This window comes from Cherax quadricarinatus, chromosome 77 (genome assembly GCF_038502225.1).
Source record: "Cherax quadricarinatus isolate ZL_2023a chromosome 77, ASM3850222v1, whole genome shotgun sequence".
Taxonomy (NCBI): Eukaryota; Metazoa; Arthropoda; class Malacostraca; order Decapoda; family Parastacidae; genus Cherax; species Cherax quadricarinatus.
Genome location: NC_091368.1, coordinates 20,013,515 through 20,033,634, shown reverse-complemented (window position 1 = coordinate 20,033,634; position 20,120 = coordinate 20,013,515). Strand labels below are relative to the sequence as shown.

Here is a 20,120-nt window from a genome sequence, read left to right as displayed (position 1 = left end):
TGTAATAATAACCTTCAGAGGCTTGTCAGTCTGTCCCACATAGTATAAGTTTCAGCCTTGGCAAAAAATCCTGTACACACAACCTACATAATGTTCCGGGGAATTCTTGACCAACTTCCTCTTAAATCTGTGAATTCTTAAACACAACTTGTATATTGAGTCTCTTCAGGGCATTCGGTAGGACTAATAAATTGTCAGTGTATGGTAAGAAAAAACATTCTTTTTATGAGGGGGTTATTCTACGTTCAGTCCTACGATACGTTTTCCCAGCTGCCAACAAAGTCTCCACAAACACCTTAGGGCAACAAAGTTTGGTAGCAGTATCGATTTTTTTTCAAATTTCCTCATCCACAAACTCAGAGCTACACTCTCTGTAATCTCTCAAAAAGGCACTTTTTTTTTACTCTAAACTGTAAACTTGAACATTCTATTAACCCTGTGAATCAGAACATCTGAAAATTGAAGTTTAAAGTCCACTTCTTTCTAGACAGTGAATTTAATAGAGGGGACAAGAGAGTTAAATCTCGGTAAAAATATATTGAGGTCCAAATAATTTGGCAAAAACACACGACATCATCCACATATCTGAACCACTTAGCTTCACAGGGCAGGACATCTTTCAACGGCTTAGTCTCAAAAAACTCCATATACAAATTTCTTAACAGGCGAGACAATGGATTTTCCATAGCCATTCCCTACCTTTGAGAATATTTTCCTTCAAATTCAAATTTGCAATCAACCACACTCAACTTAATCAACCCATTAACAGTTTTGTTAAATGACAAGAGGAATTCATCTAATTGTTCGTCTAGATAAGCTAACAAATCAGGGATGTGTTCACGGGTGAATTAAACTGTGATGTCGAAACTTACTAATATAAAATCATTAGACATGTTAACATTTTGTATTTTGTCAATGAGATCAACATTGTTTTTAATGTGAGCTTCCGAAATGTTGACAAGTAATGGAGATAATATTTTTACCAATAATTTTGACAAAGCATAGGTCGCCAATTCTGTAAAACTAATGTCTCACTGGATTTTAATCAAACCATATATATATAAGGGAGTATCACTAATCCATCTTTACCCTATATGTATAGATTAATAAAAACGCATAAACCAGGTAATCCAGTTAGACCAATTTTTAGCTCCATAGGATCAGTCATATGTAGCAGCTTGCCTAGAAAGGGAGTGGGCAATGAATGGATGTCTAGGGCAATTGGTATAAATTGCTGGCTAGACAGGTACTGCAAGGAACTTGCAATCCCATTCATTGTTAACTGGGATAAATTCTATGGCAAACGTGATATGTATGCAAGGGATGGGGTTCATCTCTCTTGGGCTGGAGTGGTTGCATTAGCCAATTCGATTGAGGGGGTAATTGATGACTTTGTCTAGGACTTTAAATTGATAGATTATAGATGTATGGGTGTTTGTGGGAAACAATTAGGGTTGAAAACAGTAGATATTACCGGGATACTGTAGGGATATGTTTAAAAGACAATATTCAAAATAAAGTTGCTAGTAATGGCAAATCAATTGATCAACAAAGAGAGATAGTAGAGGGCAACGAGTGACTAGCTCCCTTAAGGTTTACTATACAAATAGTAGGAGTCTAAGAAATAAGATAGATGAGCTAAGATCACTTGCAAGTGCAGGTAATATAGATATTAGTATTACAGAGACCTGATTCAACCTGAAAGATAGAGAAATGCCTTCCAAATTCAACATACAGGGTTATAAACTATTCCACACTGGTAAACCATACTCCCGGCCGGGATTGAACCCGCGGTCATAGTCTCTCAAAACTCCAGCCCGTCGCGTTAGCCACTAGACCAGCTAGCCACAATAAGATTCATCCAACTAGGTATATTTTTACACCATACATTACGATTTCTTGAGTCATGTTGACGGCAGTGAAGGGACTTGAGCTAGAGTTCGTCACGGCCACGCTAGCTGGAGATTCGTCTGTAAAAACTTGCATTTGTGGTCACAGTGGTGCCTGTGCTAACCTTCCTATGGTGTAGAAATATACCTAGTTGGATGAATCTTATTGTGGCTAGCTGGTCTAGTGGCTAACGCGACGGGCTGGTGTTTTGAGACTCTATGACCGCGGGTTCAATCCCGGCCGGGGGTATGGTTTGTTTGCAATCGTGTCATTACGATTTCTTGTGTGAAGGCTTACTCAGCCCTGTAACAACTTCAGTCAGTATTACTCAGGCTGGCTCCTCCTCAGGAAAATTAATGAATAGAAAAAGAACAAAAACTGACAAATATAAACACTTTATTATTTAGGAAATATGAAATATAAAACACTTAAATATGAAATACTGATCCTACATGAAAGAAAATGAAAAATTAAAAATATAAATGATATCTGAATTCAACGCTAAAAACTTGGGTGTCTGGTGTTGGTGACACTGCGTATTGTTGCAATAGAAGCCGTTGCTGATGATGTGGGGGGGGGGGGGGGTCGCAGTTGTTGGTGACAACCCACTGGCTCGTTCTAGTGGCCGTAAGTAATCTTTCCCGATGACAGGAGATCAGGTTCTTGACCGCTGTAATGATGAGGGGTTATGTCCTGATTCTTCATACAAGTGCACAGGCAAGTAAATCCAATATGGGACGTCTCCAGGACGTTAGTCCGTCTCCTTCAGTTTTTCTCGTTGATTGACAGGTGACCCTCTCTGTCATCCAAGCTGAAAAGATAGACAGGTTACCCACTGCTTAAATAATCACTCTCCATGATAAGTACAATACCTAAAAGACGTGGTGATTATTACAACAGTCAACTTAGAGCAAGGCTGAAAAGACTAAGTTTATTATTGGTCCAAAGTGAAGCTTTCAACCAATAAATCCACTAGAATACAAGGCAGGCATGTACTTACAGTAGTGTTGGGAGCTGTGAGTCGAGTGATTTACTGTTTGACCAGAGCCCCACACGTCACCTTTCGGGGGGGGGGAGAGGGAGGGGAAGGGATAGTGGGAGCTAGACTGACCCTACGTTAACAAGCAGCCGGCAAACAAACTATCACTTTAGGGGTGGGGGAAAAAAGGCGGGAATAGCGGGAGCTTGACTTACCCTACCTTAACAAGTAGCCGGCAATGAAACTATTGTTACTATATATTCCCTCGCTACTCCTATCTATTGAACTTTTCCCTCACACTCCCCCATACCAAGACTTATAGTCAAGGAGTATAAGAAGAATAGGCGAGGAAAAAGTTCTAACATGTGGAAGTCGCGTAAGGCAAGAAATCTTCTACTGACTGTCACGACTTAACCAGTCAGAGAAATAATTGGATGAACCATTGATATACACAATATGGAACTTAAAAGCCTGGAGTGCCAATGTCCACCTCAAGAGGCGACTGTTGGTTCCCTTAAAAGTTTCTAGGTATATCAAAGGTTTGTGGTCCGTTTCTAAAATGAATTCTTTTCCCAGCAAATAAAATTTAAGTTTGGAGATACCCCACACAAGGGCTAAACATTCCTTTTCTATGGTGGAGTATCTCGTTTCTGCGGGAAGGAGTTTCCGGCTTAGGAAGCATACAGGGAAGGGAGTACCATCATGGTATTGTAGTAACACCGCACCTAAGCCAGTATTGGAGGCATCAGTTCTTAAGCAAAATGTTTTATTAATATCTGGAATCTTAAGTATAGGGTCTTTCGAAAAGATGCTTTTAATCTCATTAAACTTTTCCCGAGCTACGTCGGAAAGTTCAAGAGGTTCCTTCACAGACTTTTTAAGGAAGTCGGATAAGATGCCTGTAAGATCAGTAAGGTTCGGGATAAACCGTGCATAAAAATTTACAGAACCAAGAAAACTACGCATGAGCTTCTTGGTTTTGGGGAATTTAAATTCTAATAAAGCTTTGATCTTACTGGGGAGAGGCTGCAGAGTGTTATTAGAAAGTATCAGTCCAAGATATCTAATCTTGTTATACCCAAGGAAGCATTTCTTCGGCTTGGCAGTGAGGCCATGCGAGCGTAACCTACGCAAAACTGATGTTAATGTTTGGATATGTTCGCCCCACGTGGATGTCATTACGTAAATGTTATCAAAATAAACTGAAACATTTGGCATATTACCCAAGACCTTTCTCATCAGTCTCACGTAGGTAGCACAGGCAGTTACCAAACCGAAGGGCATAGTTCTATATTGCATCAGTCCTTGGTGTGTAGGAAAAGCGGTGTACTGCTTAGAAGAAGGATCTAACATTACTTGATGATATGCCTGCGCAATATCAATCTCTGAAAAGAAGGAAGAGTCATAAAATTTGTGTAGATCGCTATCTATTAAGGGCATAGGCTCAGCATCCCACCGAGTTATAGCATTAAGGCCTCTGAAGTCAATAGCAAGTCTATATGAATTATCCTCCTTCTTAACCATGACTACTGGTGAGCAATATGCAGATACTGAAGGTTCAATGATCTTTAGTTTTAATAATTTGTCTACCTCTCGGTCAAATGCATCCCTAAGGTGAACTGGAACTGGGTATAATTTCCGTTTGATAGGATTGTCAGTCACTAAGTCAATCTTATGGACTACCGTGGAGGTAACACCTGGAATATCAGTAAAGACGTCTGAAAAGTTACTCACACATTGAAGTAGTTCATGTCTCTTATGGTCATCCAAAGATTCATTAATATTAATGTTGGTTGCGCCCGAGTGGTCAAGAGTCACCAAGTCATGTAGTTCTTCATCATAGTCTAAGTTAGAGGTGTCAATTACGCACACCTTACATTCTTCAGTTGTCGTATCAAGTTCGTGTGGAAAAACTAAGTCAAAGTTATTAAGGCAGTTAACCGAATTTCTTCGGTAATATTTCTTAAGGATGTTGATATGATAAAGCTTAGGTTTCCCCTTGACTTCTATGAGGTAGTCAACTTTCCCACAAATTTTTAATACTTTATATGGACCTTTCCATGCTACTAATAATTTATTTGACTTGATAGGCAAAAGTACCAGAACTTCATCCCCTACTTTAAAACTTCTCCTCTGACTTTTGGAATCAAAATAGGTTTTGTACTGGTCCATTGACAAGCTTAGGTTTTTCGAAACTATGTCAGAGGTCTCCTCAAGTTTGGATCTAAGGTCAAGGAGAAACTGGTAAGAAGACTGAACCTCAGCCTTTACGTCCTCATTAGTCCATAAGTCATGAAGGATGGACAATGGGCCTCTGGCCTGTCTACCATAGAGAAGTTCAAAAGGTGAAAACCCCAAAGAGTCACTGGGAACTTCCCTCATGGCAAACAAAGCACAGGGTAGGTAACGATGCCACTCCTTAGGTTTAAGGGAGCAAAGTTTCCTTAAAATGGACTTGAGAATCGAATGCTGGCGCTCAATCCTCCCATTACAGCTGGGATGATAGGGTGTGGTGAAGAGAGGCTTCACTCCTAGAAGTTGGTAGAGATGTTGCATTAAGTCAGATGTGAATTGTGTCCCACGGTCAGACAAAATTTCTCTAGGGATGCCCACTCTGGAGAAGATGGACAAAAGGGCTTCAGCCACCTCTGTAGTAGTTATGGTCTTTAAGGGAACGGCTTCAGGGAAACTCGAAGCATAATCAACTAATGTTAATATATATCTATGTCCCCCAGATGAAAGTGGAGATAAAGGACCAACGATGTCAATAGCTACTCTTTCAAACGGTACCGTAAAGATAGGCATTTTGACCATAGGTACTCGCCTGGTACCTCGGGAGGATGACAGTTGGCAAACTTTACACGATCTACAATAGGTAGTGACATCTGAGGACATTTTTGGCCAAAAATAGGTTTCCCTAATTTTATTTAAGGTTTTACGATGCGAGAAATGTCCGGCCACTGGCAGGTCATGAGCCATTTTAAGAACAGTCTCTCTGCATTGACTTGGAACAACTAAGATGGAATAGTCTATCTCATCTGAATTTAATTTGAATACTGACTTGTACAAGATACCTTTTATATATTCAAATTTATATGAAAAGTTTTTCCTTTGGATCACTTGATTTTGTTTAGCGGCATTATGGCAATTCTGAAGAGAAGGGCAATTACGTTGTAAATTGACAAAGGAGTCCTTCGATATATCTAAAGGCTTAAAGTCAGGGAAAATCAAAGGATGGACAGTAGGAGAAGCCTGGGCTTTTGTCTGAGCCCTAGTCAAGACATTTATGGTATCGGAGGTGATATCTTCACTTTCATCTAACAAGTGAACCGGTGATCCTACTTCCTTGCTTTCGAGAGTAGCATCACTGGTTTTTAATCCCACATGAATCTCGCGAGACATTGTCTCATCTGAACTTTCGAAGGGCTTCTCTGACTCTACAGGAGGAGGATCTGAAACACTTATGTCCATCTTTGGTGCTGAAAGGTCAACCTCAGAAGGAAGAATGGCACCTTTTACATTACCTATTAGTACGGAGCAAGAAGTGATGGGAGCTAGTACGGCTTCAGACCAACCTGTGAACCATTTAGACCTAATGTAACAACGGATGGTAGGAAAAGTGTCCGTACGGCCCAAGTAGTCTGAAAGTATAGCAGAGGAATGAGTTTCTTTAAGGTTAGGGAACAGCTTATCAGAAATGACTATACATGTGCATCCAGTGTCTCGTAAAATGGTAGATACATTAAGTCCATTAACTGTTCCTGAACAGAAGGGTGCTTGGTCATTACAGTCTTTAAAACATCTTCCAACTTTTTGGACCTTCTTAGAAGGACAATCTGGACGTTTATGTCCCTTAACACCACACAAATGACAAACAGGAATAAAAGAAGTCATTTTACTTTCCACTAGAGGCTTTGATTTCTTAAGGTCTGATGAACCCTTGCCCTTAGGGTTCGATCCCTTTAGGTCTTTATAGGAATTGTGAGCCTCAGCATACAGGTCAGCAGCCTCAGCAACTTCCTCAGCTTTAATCAGGTTACGTTCTCTGATGAATGTTCGTATCTGATGGGGAAGAGCTGTCAGGAACTGGTCAGCAACCATGAAGTCTCTAAGAGATTCATAACTGCGATCAATTCCTGAACTCTCTATCCAAAAGTCGAACAAACGAAAGAGTGTTACCTGTAGCTGCTGAAAGTTCTGGCCAGGCTGTAAGGTGGCATACCTGAAATCTTTCCTGTAAGAATTAGTGGTTTTTTGATATGCTTTAAGGATTGCCTTCTTCAGTAGGTTATAATTACATATGATATCCTGCGACAAAGTTGCATAGATATTCAAAGCGGTACCAGAAAATAACATTCCTAACCTGGTAGCCCAGGTGTCAGCAGGCCATTCACAGAGGGTAGCGGTATTTTCAAACCTGATAATGTATGAAGTTATGTCTTCCCCCTCTGTGAAGGGAGGTAAATTAGGTGTTGGAATATGTGCACTAGCTGCACGTTGTTCCATTACTCCTTCATCTAATTGCTGTTGTGAGAAAGTTAACTTTTTATTCTCTAATTCAAGGCGAGCTTGTTCGAGCTCGCGATCCTTTTCTCTCTCTCTCAACTCATGTTCTCTAGCTCTTTCCTCAACTTCTCTATCCTTTGCTCTTTCCTCAAGTTCCCTTAATTTAACTTGTTCTTCACGTACTTTAGCTCTCTCCTCACGATCAAGTCTATCACGCTCCTTTTTGTCTTCTCTTTCTCTTTCTATTCCCTCTCTTTCAAGTCTTTCCTGGATCTTAACACTAATGAAAGATTCTAAATTTTTCCCTGTTATTCCTAACTTACTTCCAGCATTCATCCAAAACTGGTATTCCTCCATATTTGCAAGAATAACTTAAACTACCAGGGGAAAATGAAACGGGTATTAAAGAAAACGGAGGGTTCAATTCCTGCTCCGCTCAAACTGTAAATAAACCAGAGGGCTCGATCCCTGTTTCAATTAAACAATATGTATTAATTAAAACGAAGGGTTCTATGCCGGCTCCGAGCAAACAGTAAGTAGAATGGGGTCACTTGACCATCCAATCTTCTCACCAACAAATCAAGAGTGTCCTACGACAGTTCCCTTGATATAATAAAGAGCTCAATGAAACAAATTGTCACTGGAAAATCTCGGGTCCCTAGAGTCTAATCCTCCAAAGTGTTTCAAGCTCACACTAAATTAGGTGGCAGAATTAAATATTATATCCTGCCTGACTTGACTTACAATAAATTGAGACTATAACAATCACCAAATCTTTTAAATACCTGTACTGTAGTCCTACCATAGAGAATGATTACTCATGGCTGGTGGTAACCGTCTGTGGTATGCGGCGTTGAAGTTCCAATGGTAGATTCGAGATGGAGTTGAATCTTGATTCAGTAGAGTTGATCCTGGCAAGGTCGCCACTTGTGAAGGCTTACTCAGCCCTGTAACAACTTCAGTCAGTATTACTCAGGCTGGCTCCTCCTCAGGAAAATTAATGAATAGAAAAAGAACAAAAACTGACAAATATAAACACTTTATTATTTAGGAAATATGAAATATAAAACACTTAAATATGAAATACTGATCCTACATGAAAGAAAATGAAAAATTAAAAATATAAATGATATCTGAATTCAACGCTAAAAACTTGGGTGTCTGGTGTTGGTGACACTGCGTATTGTTGCAATAGAAGCCGTTGCTGATGATGTGGGGTTGGGGGGTCGCAGTTGTTGGTGACAACCCACTGGCTCGTTCTAGTGGCCGTAAGTAATCTTTCCCGATGATAGGAGATCAGTTTCTTGACCGCTGTAATGATGAGGGGTTATGTCCTGATTCTTCATACAAGTGCACAGGCAAGTAAATCCAATATGGGACGTCTCCAGGACGTTAGTCCGTCTCCTTCAGTTTTTCTCGTTGATTGACAGGTGACCCTCTCTGTCATCCAAGCTGAAAAGATAGACAGGTTACCCACTGCTTAAATAATCACTCTCCATGATAAGTACAATACCTAAAAGACGTGGTGATTATTACAACAGTCAACTTAGAGCAAGGCTGAAAAGACTAAGTTTATTATTGGTCCAAAGTGAAGCTTTCAACCAATAAATCCACTAGAATACAAGGCAGGCATGTACTTACAGTAGTGTTGGGAGCTGTGAGTCGAGTGATTTACTGTTTGACCAGAGCCCCACACGTCACCTTTCGGGGGGGGGGAAGAGGGAGGGGAAGGGATAGTGGGAGCTAGACTGACCCTACGTTAACAAGCAGCCGGCAAACAAACTATCACTTTAGGGGTGGGGGAAAAAAGGCGGGAATAGCGGGAGCTTGACTTACCCTACCTTAACAAGTAGCCGGCAATGAAACTATTGTTACTATATATTCCCTCGCTACTCCTATCTTTTGAACTTTTCCCTCACAAAGAGAGAGGCATGTATAGGTGTATCAAAAGAGCGGAGGGGCAGTTAACAAATCAATATATTCAATTAAAGAGAGAAATAAAAAAAACAGGAATAAGAAAAGCAAAAAGTGATTATGAGGCTAAGGTCGCAAGGGATTCGAAGACTAATCCAAAAGGGTTCTTTCAGATATACAGAAGTAAGATTAGGAACAAGATAGGCTCATTTAAAAGTAACTCACGATTTCGCTAACTAGTGACATCGTCCTCAGACAAACAGAGAAATTAAAACCTAACAAATCCCCAGGCCCTGATGAACTGTTTGCAAGGGTGTTAAAGGAATGTAAAGAGAAACTTAGCATACCTTTGGCTAATCATTTCAACTTATCACTACAAACTGGCATAGTGCCTGATAAGTGGAAAATGGCAAATGTAATATCTATTTACAATACAGATGACAGGTCCTTGGTTTCAAACTATAGACCAATAAGCCTTACCTCCATAGTGGGAAAATTTATGGAACCAATAATTGCTGAAGCAATTCGCAGCCATCTTGATAGGCATAAATTGATTGGCATTGTCCTCTTCGCTTCCGGGCCGAGTGGACGTGCTGTGCAGGCGCTCCCGATTCAGTTGATTTTCTGCGCAGTTTACCTGTTTTGAGCAATCAAAATGGCGGACAGACATGGACGCAGGGTGAATACTGTCTGTGTGGTGCTGGTACGTGGTGCCCTGAGTAGTTCTACAATGCAGGTGCTGCTGCCAAGTATTATCCGCGATGTGTATGGCATACCGAACGAAGAGTTGTATGGTGTAGCAGTGAATGGAGTGTACAGGATCTTCATCAAGTTCAAGAGTGCTGGGTTTTACGCCAGCATAGTCGACGCGTTTCAAGAAAAGAGGATGACCGTTAATTCTGCAGTGGAGGTGTGCCTACATGACGTATCAAGCTATGTAACGTGGGTAAAGGTGAGAAATGTCCCCTTTGAGGCCTTGGAATATGATGTTGTGGAGGTATTCTGTAGGTATGGCAAGATCCATTCGGCACAGTTGGGAGTGTGGAAGGATGGGCCTTATATGGGGCTGCCAGAGGGGTCTTTCACATTGAAGATGACATTGAGACAACCTATACCATCGTACGTTCTGATGGAAGAGTTCAGAACACAGGTTTATGTATATTATGCAGGACAGCGTCGGACATGTAGGCTGTGCGGGTCTTATGACCATATGGCGGCCCAATGTCATCAAAGGCAGGGACGGAGGGAACAGGTGCCAACAACTGTGGAACGACAGCTGCTCTCCTTGGCACCTGCGACAGGTGAAGCTGCAAGACAGGCATCTGGAAGTTGGAGTGAAGAAGTAGACAAAGCGAAGTCGGAGATGGGAGCGTGCGACACGTTACCTGTGGGAACTGTGTCTGAGCGACCATCTACGGATGAGACTGTTGACAGAAGTGACTTACAACAGGATGGTCTGTTGGACGAGGTCTTGAAAGACTTCTTGGGGGAGGTGGAAGACAATCAGGAAGGGGAGAAGGACGGGAGGGTATTGGAGGGGGTAGCAGCTGCACAAAAGTGTGAGAACACCTTGTGCAACGAGAGTAAGCAACACACGGCAGAGGTTGAGGTGCACCAGGAGGACATGGATGCTGAGGCAACGTGTGGAGGTGGCACACGTAAGCGAGCAGCTGGGACGTCTGATATGGAAGATGTCTTAACGCCAGGGCAGAGATCTGGAAAGAAACCTTGGAAGACTAGGCTAGAGCTACCGGGGAATGGTGGCACCGGTTCTGTGGTGCTGCAAGGGTCGAAGGAAAAGGGGGGAAACGGAGGTCTGGATAGACCAAGTGACAAACGTGGCTATAGTCAACAACCACGTCTTTCAAGCAACCTTCAAAAGCGGCGGGGAAAGCCGCCTTTATTGTAATAATTCAAGGTGGTCACCATTAATGTTAACGGCCTGAGAGCTGAGATTAAGAGAGTGTGGATGGAATGGTTTTTAAGGAGATTTGATGTGGATATATGTTTCATACAGGAGCATAATTACAAGTTTGGATGTGAGTTGCGCTTGAAGGGTTATAAGTTATATGTGAGTGGATAGGTGAGGTTAAAAGGGGGGGTTGATGTGGCTGTGAAGGAAACCAGTCCCTTGCATGTGTTGGGGTGGGAGGAGGGTGGGGGTGGAAGGGTGGTGCGGGTAGAGGGAGAGTGGGGTGAGACAAGGGTTTGTTTTAGGAGTATACATGCCGGCGGATGGAAATGCAGCAGTTAAGGTAACTTTCGTGAGGGATGTTTTGCTTTTTTATTTGAGGGGATTGCCTTTAGTTACTGTGATAGGTGGAGATTGGAATTGTGTCATACGACAGGGTGATGTGGAACCGAGGGGGGCGGGGTGTGTGTTGGGGTTTTTACGCAATGTGTTGGGGGATGTGGGAGTTTTAGATGTAGTGGGGAGGGGTGGTTGGAGGATTGAGTATACATTTGTACGAAGGGGTTATGCTGCACGTCTGGATAGGCTCTATGCTACGGAGGCAATAAGAGTTCTGGGAGTTAGGACCTTCGATGTGGGGTTTTCGGACCACAGGGCGGTTATTGCGGATCTTGATTGGGAGGGTATGGTTAGGATACACACTGGTTATTGGAAATTAAATGCGAGACTTGTGAAGGGGGAGGGGGTGAATGAGGCTTTTGGGGATTGGTGGCACTCTTTTTGGGGATCAAGGGATGTGGGGTCGTGTGTCTTGGAATGGTGGGAGAAGCGAGCTAAGCCGGGTATTGCTGGATTCTTTAAAAATAGGGGACGGGAAGAGGCCAGGTGGAGGTATGGGTTACAGAATTATTTGGAATGTCAGCTGAACGAGTGTTATGAGGAGGAAGTGGGGAAGCAGTATGGGACCGTGGAGCAACTTAGAGGTAGACTGGCGGAGATACACAATGACAGATTTGATGCTGTGCGTGTGAGGGCAGGATTGGAGGCTGTATTGTGGGGGGATAAACCTTCGGGAAGTGTTTTAAGACGTTTTAGGGTAAGGCAGAAGGAGTCAACTATTTTGCAATTAGAGGTGAGTGAGGATATGGGTGGATATCATAAGGGACAGGTGCTTACTACTACAGAAGGCATGAGTAATTATACTGATTTCTGGTTTCGAGAGAAATGGAGAAAGGGGGGGGGAGGGCGATGCTTTTGAGGAAGTGTTGGAGGGGGGGGTGTGGGTTAGGGCAGAAAGAAGTGGAGGGGATGGAGATGGGAGGAGCGATTAGTGTGGGAGAAGTTGAGGAGGCAGTGTTTAACATGAGTACTGGAAAAGCGCCGGGCATCGATGGGATTTCAAATGATTTTTACAGAGTTCATTGGGAGCATATTAAGACTTGTCTGGTGGAGGTCATGAATTGTATGCTGCGGGAGGGCAAGCTAAGTCAGACACAAAGTATTGGAGTGGTGGTGTTGGTTCGGAAAAAGCAAGTGGGGAGTGTTTTAAGTGCGTATAGAGCTATCTCACTAATGTGTTCTGACTACAAGATTTTTGCAGATATTAGGTAATAGGATGAAGAAGGTAATTGGTGCGGTTGTACATAGGGGACAGATGGGTATACTGGGACGAAGTATGAGAGTTGGGCATGGGCGCATAAGGGACTTTTTGGAGGGTTGCGAGGGGGGAGGACTTTTGGGTATTGATTGGGAGAATGCATATGACTGTGTGAATAGAAAATTTTTGAGGGCTTGTTTGTTGCGTCTGGGGTTTGGACTGGGAGTGGCGAGGTGGGTTGATACGCTTTACTCAGCGGCTATGGTACGGGTCCAAGTTAATGGCAGATTGGGAAGGCTGGTTAAAATGGAGAGGGGATTACGGCAGGGGTGCCCTCTTTCACAAATTCTGTTTGCGTGCATGCAACATCCGTTCTATGGGCTCGTTGAGGGGGTGGGAGCTTTAAATGGGGAGAGGGAAGGGCGCTCAGGCATTGTGGGGTATGTGGATGATACCACTATCCTGATAGAAGGGGTGGAGGAATTGCGTATGGTGGGGAGGGTGTTGGGGATTTTTGGGGAGGTGTCGGGAATAAGAGTAAATAGGGCGAAATCGTGTTTACTGGAGGTGGGTGCTTGGGTGGGGGGGGCTTGGGGTTGGAGTTTGGGTGGGCAGTGGTGGATAATTTGAAGATTTGTGGAGTTTTATACATGGCGAATGCGCAGGAGGCTAGGCAGGTAAATTCAGAGAGGGTAGTGGAGAAAGTAGTGAGTAGATTAAAGGGTTTACGGGCGGGAGATGTCACATTACAGCAGAGGGCGGTAATAGTTAATTCGCTGGTTTACAGCAAGGTTTGGGGTATAGCGGAAGTGTATCCTTTGAGAACACAGGACGTACAAGAAATACAGAGACGTGCTCTACGTTATGTTTGGGGTTTTGGGAGAGCATGGCTGAGCAAGGAAGTGGTGATGTCGAATGTACGCAGAGGGGGTGTGGGTCTTTTAGCACTGGGGCCGAGGGTGAAAGCGATATATGTAAAACAGTCATTCGTTAGGGCTGGAGGGGAAGGAGGGGTAAGAGTGGGGAAGGTGATGGGGGATGTGCGGAGATGGTGGGGAGGTAAAGAGTTAATTGAATGTGAGGATATGCTGAGGGTTTTATTATTGGTTAAAGATGTTGAGCGACTTAAAGTGGGGCGTTTGGTATCATTGAGTGGGAGGAAGGAAATCCTGCAGGGCGTATCGGTCTATCCATTGTATGATTGGGGGACGATATGGGAAGACTTCAGGAGGCTCAGGTTAATGCCTAGGGTACGTGAGTTGGTATACAGATTCATGATGGGTATCCTAGCTTCAAAAGCAGTCTTGAGTTTAATGGGTTTGGTGAGGGAACCGTCCTGCAGTCAGTGTGGTGAGCTGGAAACGGCATTTCATGCGGTTTATTTTTGTGAAGAATTGAGGGAGGTACGGATGTGGTTGGCGAGGGTTTTTCGTCTGCTAGGTGGGGGTAATGTAGAGACCCTGCGAGCTTTAACATTAGAGGTAAAAGGGGTATCACGGGAGGTAAAAAGGGCGATTATGTATGTGGTAGTGGATTTTCTGTATATTTAATGGGGAATGAGAGATGCTGGGGGTAGGATTCGAATTAAGGCAATTGCAGCGCGTATATACAGGACTGCTCGTAGGAACAAACTTATTTATGGGAGTCAGTGGGGAGCTTGTTTTCCAGAGAACTACAGAGAGATTACAGTCAGTCGTCTCCAGCAATTGGTACAGTGATAACCATGTAGGGGACTGGTATTCTTTGGTAGTCGGGTGTTCAAGGGTTTTCAGTGGTGGTGGCGTGTATGGGAATGGTTTTAGCGAATGACAAGGGTGGATGGTATGTAGTGTAACGGTTTATGGTTGGGTGGTAACTAGTCTGATTCCGGTTGCTGTTGTAGGAATGGAACACGTAAAACTGTGTGCACGTGTGAATTGATTTGGGTATGGAGGTGAATGTGTGTGAATGTAGTGTTTGTGTTAAAAGTAATGTATTATAAGATAGGAAAGCTCCCGGTGTGTGGCGTTATTATGAGGAAATCAAGATATGTTAGGTAAAATGGTGTTCAGGGTTAATTTAACTTTCTGGCTTAGATCATAATATATCAGATGAACGATTTCGTGGTTCTTAAACTTTCATGTACAGTAATTTGTGTTTTTTTTTTTTTTTTGGAGTGGTGAGACACTCCTGTGTCAAATTAGTAATGTATCATCTGATGGATGATGGTAAAAGTTTGTATATATGCCACAAGCAATTACGAATAACAAGTGTTGTGTTGTTTCTGTGTACACAGTTTTATAGATAATATTTAAATTTGTATTCACTTAGCTTGTTTTTTAACTTTTGTGTTATGGTTCAACGTTTAGTTGGTGCAGGGATGGCACAAGAACACCTGGGTGTTCAAGTGTGAATGGCTCTGGGTATGGAGGTGCATGTGTGTAAATGTAGTGTGTGGTGTATGAATGTAATTTTCTCAACGATAAGAAGGCTCGCTGTGTTTGAAGTTATTATGAGGAAAACATGATACAATGTACAGTAAACTGGTGACTAGGGTTAATTTATCTTTATGGCTGAGTTCATAATATATCAGATAAACAAGTTAGTGGTAATTAAACAACTCTCATGTATAGTAAATTTCTGTTTTTTTTTTTTTTTTTTTTTTTTTTTTTTTTTTTTTTTTTTTTTTTTTTTTTTTTTTTTTTTTTTTTTTTTTTTTTTTTTTATTATTATTAGGGAAATATAATAATGTACATTCTTTAGGGGTGGTGATACACTCCATTGTCAAAATAGCAATGTAACATTTGATGTACTCTAGTAAAAGTTTATATATATCCCAATCTGTTGGTGATATTAGTTTCTTTGCTTCGGGGTGAAGGGGGAAGATTAGTAAAAAATTTTCTGTCAGGATCAGATCTATCAAAATTAACGGTAATCGTGACAAGTGTATGGAAATATAAAATTAACAGTGTTACAGAATCAGTTATGTCATTTGTAAGGATTCTGTATGAAGGATATATAAATAACAAAGTGGAAAAAATAATGCAGATTGTAGTTTTGGGGTCATCTTTGGCTATAATAATAATAATGATGAATATTATGTCATCTTGTGTAATCTTACTTAACATAGTATCATGGGATATAATGTATAGGGGATGAGGGACAGTTTGTGACAACACAACGTTAATCGTCTGTGTTCATTTAGACAATGAAATTTGTAATTTTGTGTAAGAACTGATACTGTGTTCTTTTATCTATTTAATGTATTATGTTGTTTTAAATAAAATAAAATAAAAAAAAAAATTGATTAATGAATCTCAACACGGTTTTACAGAGGAGAGTTCCTGTCTTTCGAATTTACTAACTTTTCTCACTAAGTTGTTTGAGGAGGTAGATCATGTTAATGAATATGATATTGTGTATTTGGACTTCAGTAAGGCTTTCGATAGAGTTCCACATCAGAGGCTATTGAGGAAACTTAAAGCACACGGAATAGGAGGAGATATTTTTCCTGGGTAGAGGCTTGGCTGACAAATGGGTAGTAAAGAGTTTGCATAAATCGGGAGAAATCAGAATGGGGCACGTCACAAGCGGTGTTCCACAGGGGTCAGTGTTCGGCCCGTTGTTGTTCACAATTTACATAAACGACATAGATGAGGGAATAAATAGCGACATAAGCAAATTTGTTGATGACACCGAAATAGGCTGGCCAATTGTTCTAATGAGGACACTAGAGCACTCCAGGATAATTTGAATAGATTGATGCAATGGTCGGAGAAGTGGCAGATGCAGTTTAATATAGACAAATACAAAGTTCTTATGGAGAAAAAGAGAGAAGTTAAGAGAGTGGTGAAGCAATGTAAAAAGAGAGCAAATGAGAGAGTGGGTGAGATGTTATCAACAAATTTTGTTGAAAATAAGAAAAAGTTTTGGAGTGAGATTAACAAGTTAAGAAAGCCTAGAGAACAAATGGATTTGTCAGTTAAAAATAGGAGAGGAGAGTTATTAAATGGAGAGTTAGAGGTATTGGGAAGATGGAAGGAATATTTTGAGGAATTGTTAAATGTTGATGAAGATAGGGAAGCTGTGATTTCGTGTATAGGGCAAGGAGGAATAACATCTTGTAGGAGTGAGGAAGAGCCAGTTGTGAGTGTGGGGGAAGTTCGTGAGGCAGTAGGTAAAATGAAAGGGGGTAAGGCAGCCGGGATTGATGGGATAAAGATAGAAATGTTAAAAGCAGGTGGGGATATAGTTTTGGAGTGGTTGGTGCAATTATTTAATAAATGTATGGAAGAGGGTAAGGTACCTAGGGATTGGCAGAGAGCATGCATAGTTCCTTTGTATAAAGGCAAAGGGGATAAAAGAGAGTGCAAAAATTATAGGGGGATAAGTCTGTTGAGTGTACCTGGTAAAGTGTATGGTAGAGTTATAATTGAAAGAATTAAGAGTAAGACGGAGAATAGGATAGCAGATGAACAAGGAGGCTTTAGGAAAGGTAGGGGGTGTGTGGACCAGGTGTTTACAGTGAAACATATAAGTGAACAGTATTTAGATAAGGCTAAAGAGGTCTTTGTGGCATTTATGGATTTGGAAAAGGCGTATGACAGGGTGGATAGGGGGGCAATGTGGCAGATGTTGCAAGTGTATGGTGTAGGAGGTAGGTTACTGAAAGCAGTGAAGAGTTTTTACGAGGATAGTGAGGCTCAAGTTAGAGTATGTAGGAAAGAGGGAAATTTTTTCCCAGTAAAAGTAGGCCTTAGACAAGGATGTGTGATGTCACCGTGGTTGTTTAATATATTTATAGATGGGGTTGAAGAGAAGTAAATGCGAGGGTCTTGGCAAGAGGCGTGGAGTTAAAAGATAAAGAATCACACACAAAGTGGGAGTTGTCACAGCTGCTCTTTGCTGATGACACTGTGCTCTTGGGAGATTCTGAAGAGAAGTTGCAGAGATTGGTGGATGAATTTGGTAGGGTGTGCAAAAGAAGAAAATTAAAGGTGAATACAGGAAAGAGTAAGGTTATGAGGATAACAAAAAGATTAGGTGATGAAAGATTGAATATCAGATTGGAGGGAGAGAGTATGGAGGAGGTGAACGTATTCAGATATTTGGGAGTGGACGTGTCAGCGGATGGGTCTATGAAAGATGAGGTGAATCATAGAATTGATGAGGGAAAAAGGGTGAGTGGTGCACTTAGGAGTCTGTGGAAACAAAGAACTTTGTCCTTGGAGGCAAAGAGGGGAATGTATGAGAGTATAGTTTTACCAACGCTCTTATATGGGTGTGAAGCGTGGGTGATGAATGTTGCAGCGAGGAGAAGGCTGGGGGCAGTGGAGATGTCATGTCTGAGGGCAATGTGTGGTGTGAATATAATGCAGAGAATTCGTAGTTTGGAAGTTAGGAGGAGGTGCGGGATTACCAAAACTGTTGTCCAGAGGGCTGAGGAAGGGTTGTTGAGGTGGTTCGGACATGTAGAGAGAATGGAGCGAAACAGAATGACTTCAAGAGTGTATCAGTCTGTAGTGGAAGGAAGGCGGGGTAGGGGTCGGCCTAGGAAGGGTTGGAGGGAGGGGGTAAAGGAGGTTTTGTGTGCGAGGGGCTTGGACTTCCAGCAGGCATGCGTGAGCGTGTTTGATAGGAGTGAATGGAGACAAATGGTTTTTAATACTTGACGTGCTGTTGGAGTGTGAGCAAAGTAACATTTATGAAGGGATTCAGGGAAACCGGCAGGCCGGACTTGAGTCCTGGAGATGGGAAGTACAGTGCCTGCACTCTGAAGGAGGGGTGTTAATGTTGCAGTTTAAAAACTGTAGTGTAAAGCACCCTTCTGGCAAGACAGTGATGGAGTGAATGATGGTGAAAGTTTTTCTTTTTCGGGCCACCCTGCCTTGGTGGGAATCGGCCGGTGTGATAATAAAAAATAAAAAAAATAACAAAGTTCTTAATGTTGGACAGGAAAATAACCATGCCACATATAAACTAAACAATGTAGATCTTAATACTACTGATTGCGAAAAGGATTTAGGAGTTCTGGTTAGCAGTGCATTAGTGCTCGCAATAAAGCTAACAGAATCCTTGGCTTCATATCTAGAAGTATAAATAACAGAAGTCCTCAAGTTGTTCTTCAACTCTATATATCTTTGGTAAGGCCTCATTTAGACTATGATGCACAGTTCTGGTCACCGTATTACAGAATGGATATAAATGCACTGGAAAACGTACAGAGGAGGATGTCGAAGTTGATCCCAAATATCAGAAATCTTCCCTATGAGGATCGACTGAGGACCCTGAATCTGCACTCTCTCGAAAGGCGTAGAATTAGGGGGAGATATGATCGAGGTGTATAAATGGGAAAACAGGAATAAATAAAGGGGATGTAAATAGAGTGCTGAAAATTTCCAGCCAATACAGGACTTGCAGCAATGGTTTCAAGTTGGAAAAATTCAGATTCAGGAAGGATATAGTAAAGCGCTGGTTTGGTAATAAAGTTGTGGATGAGTGTAACATACTCCCGAGTACAGTTATAGAGGCTAAAATGTTGTGTAGTTTTAAAAATAGGTTAGATAAATACATGAGTGGGTGTGGCTGGGTGTGAGCTGGACCTGACTAGCTTGTGCTACTAGGTCTGAGCCGTGCTCCTTCCTTAAAAGTGGAAGTGACCTGTCTAGGTGGGTCATTGGGCTAAGCCGGGGGAAACATGGGCCTGCTTCGCATGGGTCAATAGGCCTGCTGTAGTGTTCCTTCTTTCTTATGCTCCTATGTTCTTATGCAAATTATCTAAATGGTTTGTGGATATTTTGTGCTCAATTCTTGAAAAAAATTGTAATGTTAACGTTATTAACATTAACATTACAATGTAATGTTAATGTTCTTAACATTAACATTACAATTTTGTCTATAAATTAAGTATCTTGACTGACTTAAATGACTTTAATATGGGTAATTTTGAAGCTACTTCCTTGTTTACAAAAGTTCCAGTTAATGACTTAAGTTTCTTATCTAAAGGACTTGTTAATTATGATTAACCATTGCCAGTTCCTACTATCATTAAACGTATTAAACTTTGTATTGTTGATGCAAAATTTGTGATTAATCTCGAGTTTTACACTCAAATGTTTGGTATGGCAATGGGAAATCCTCTCTCACCGGTGTTAGTAATTTATACAAGGAATTTTTTGAAACAAGATTGCTTAACACAATCCTTGCTAATAGAGCTAAGTTTTATAGATATGTTGATATTTTGTGTCATATGCCTGAAAATATAGATATAAAACATTTCCTTGTTAAAGTAAATAGTATAGCTCATTCTATACATTTTATTGTTGAGTTGGGAAAAAAAACCC

General features: G+C 41.6%; 1 protein-coding gene across 1 annotated transcript in view; it reads left to right on the top strand.

The window, feature by feature from the left end:
* Positions 1-20,120, top strand: part of LOC138854998 (uncharacterized) — a 289,676-nt gene that overhangs the window by 267,308 nt on the left and 2,248 nt on the right. The window lies entirely within an intron of this gene.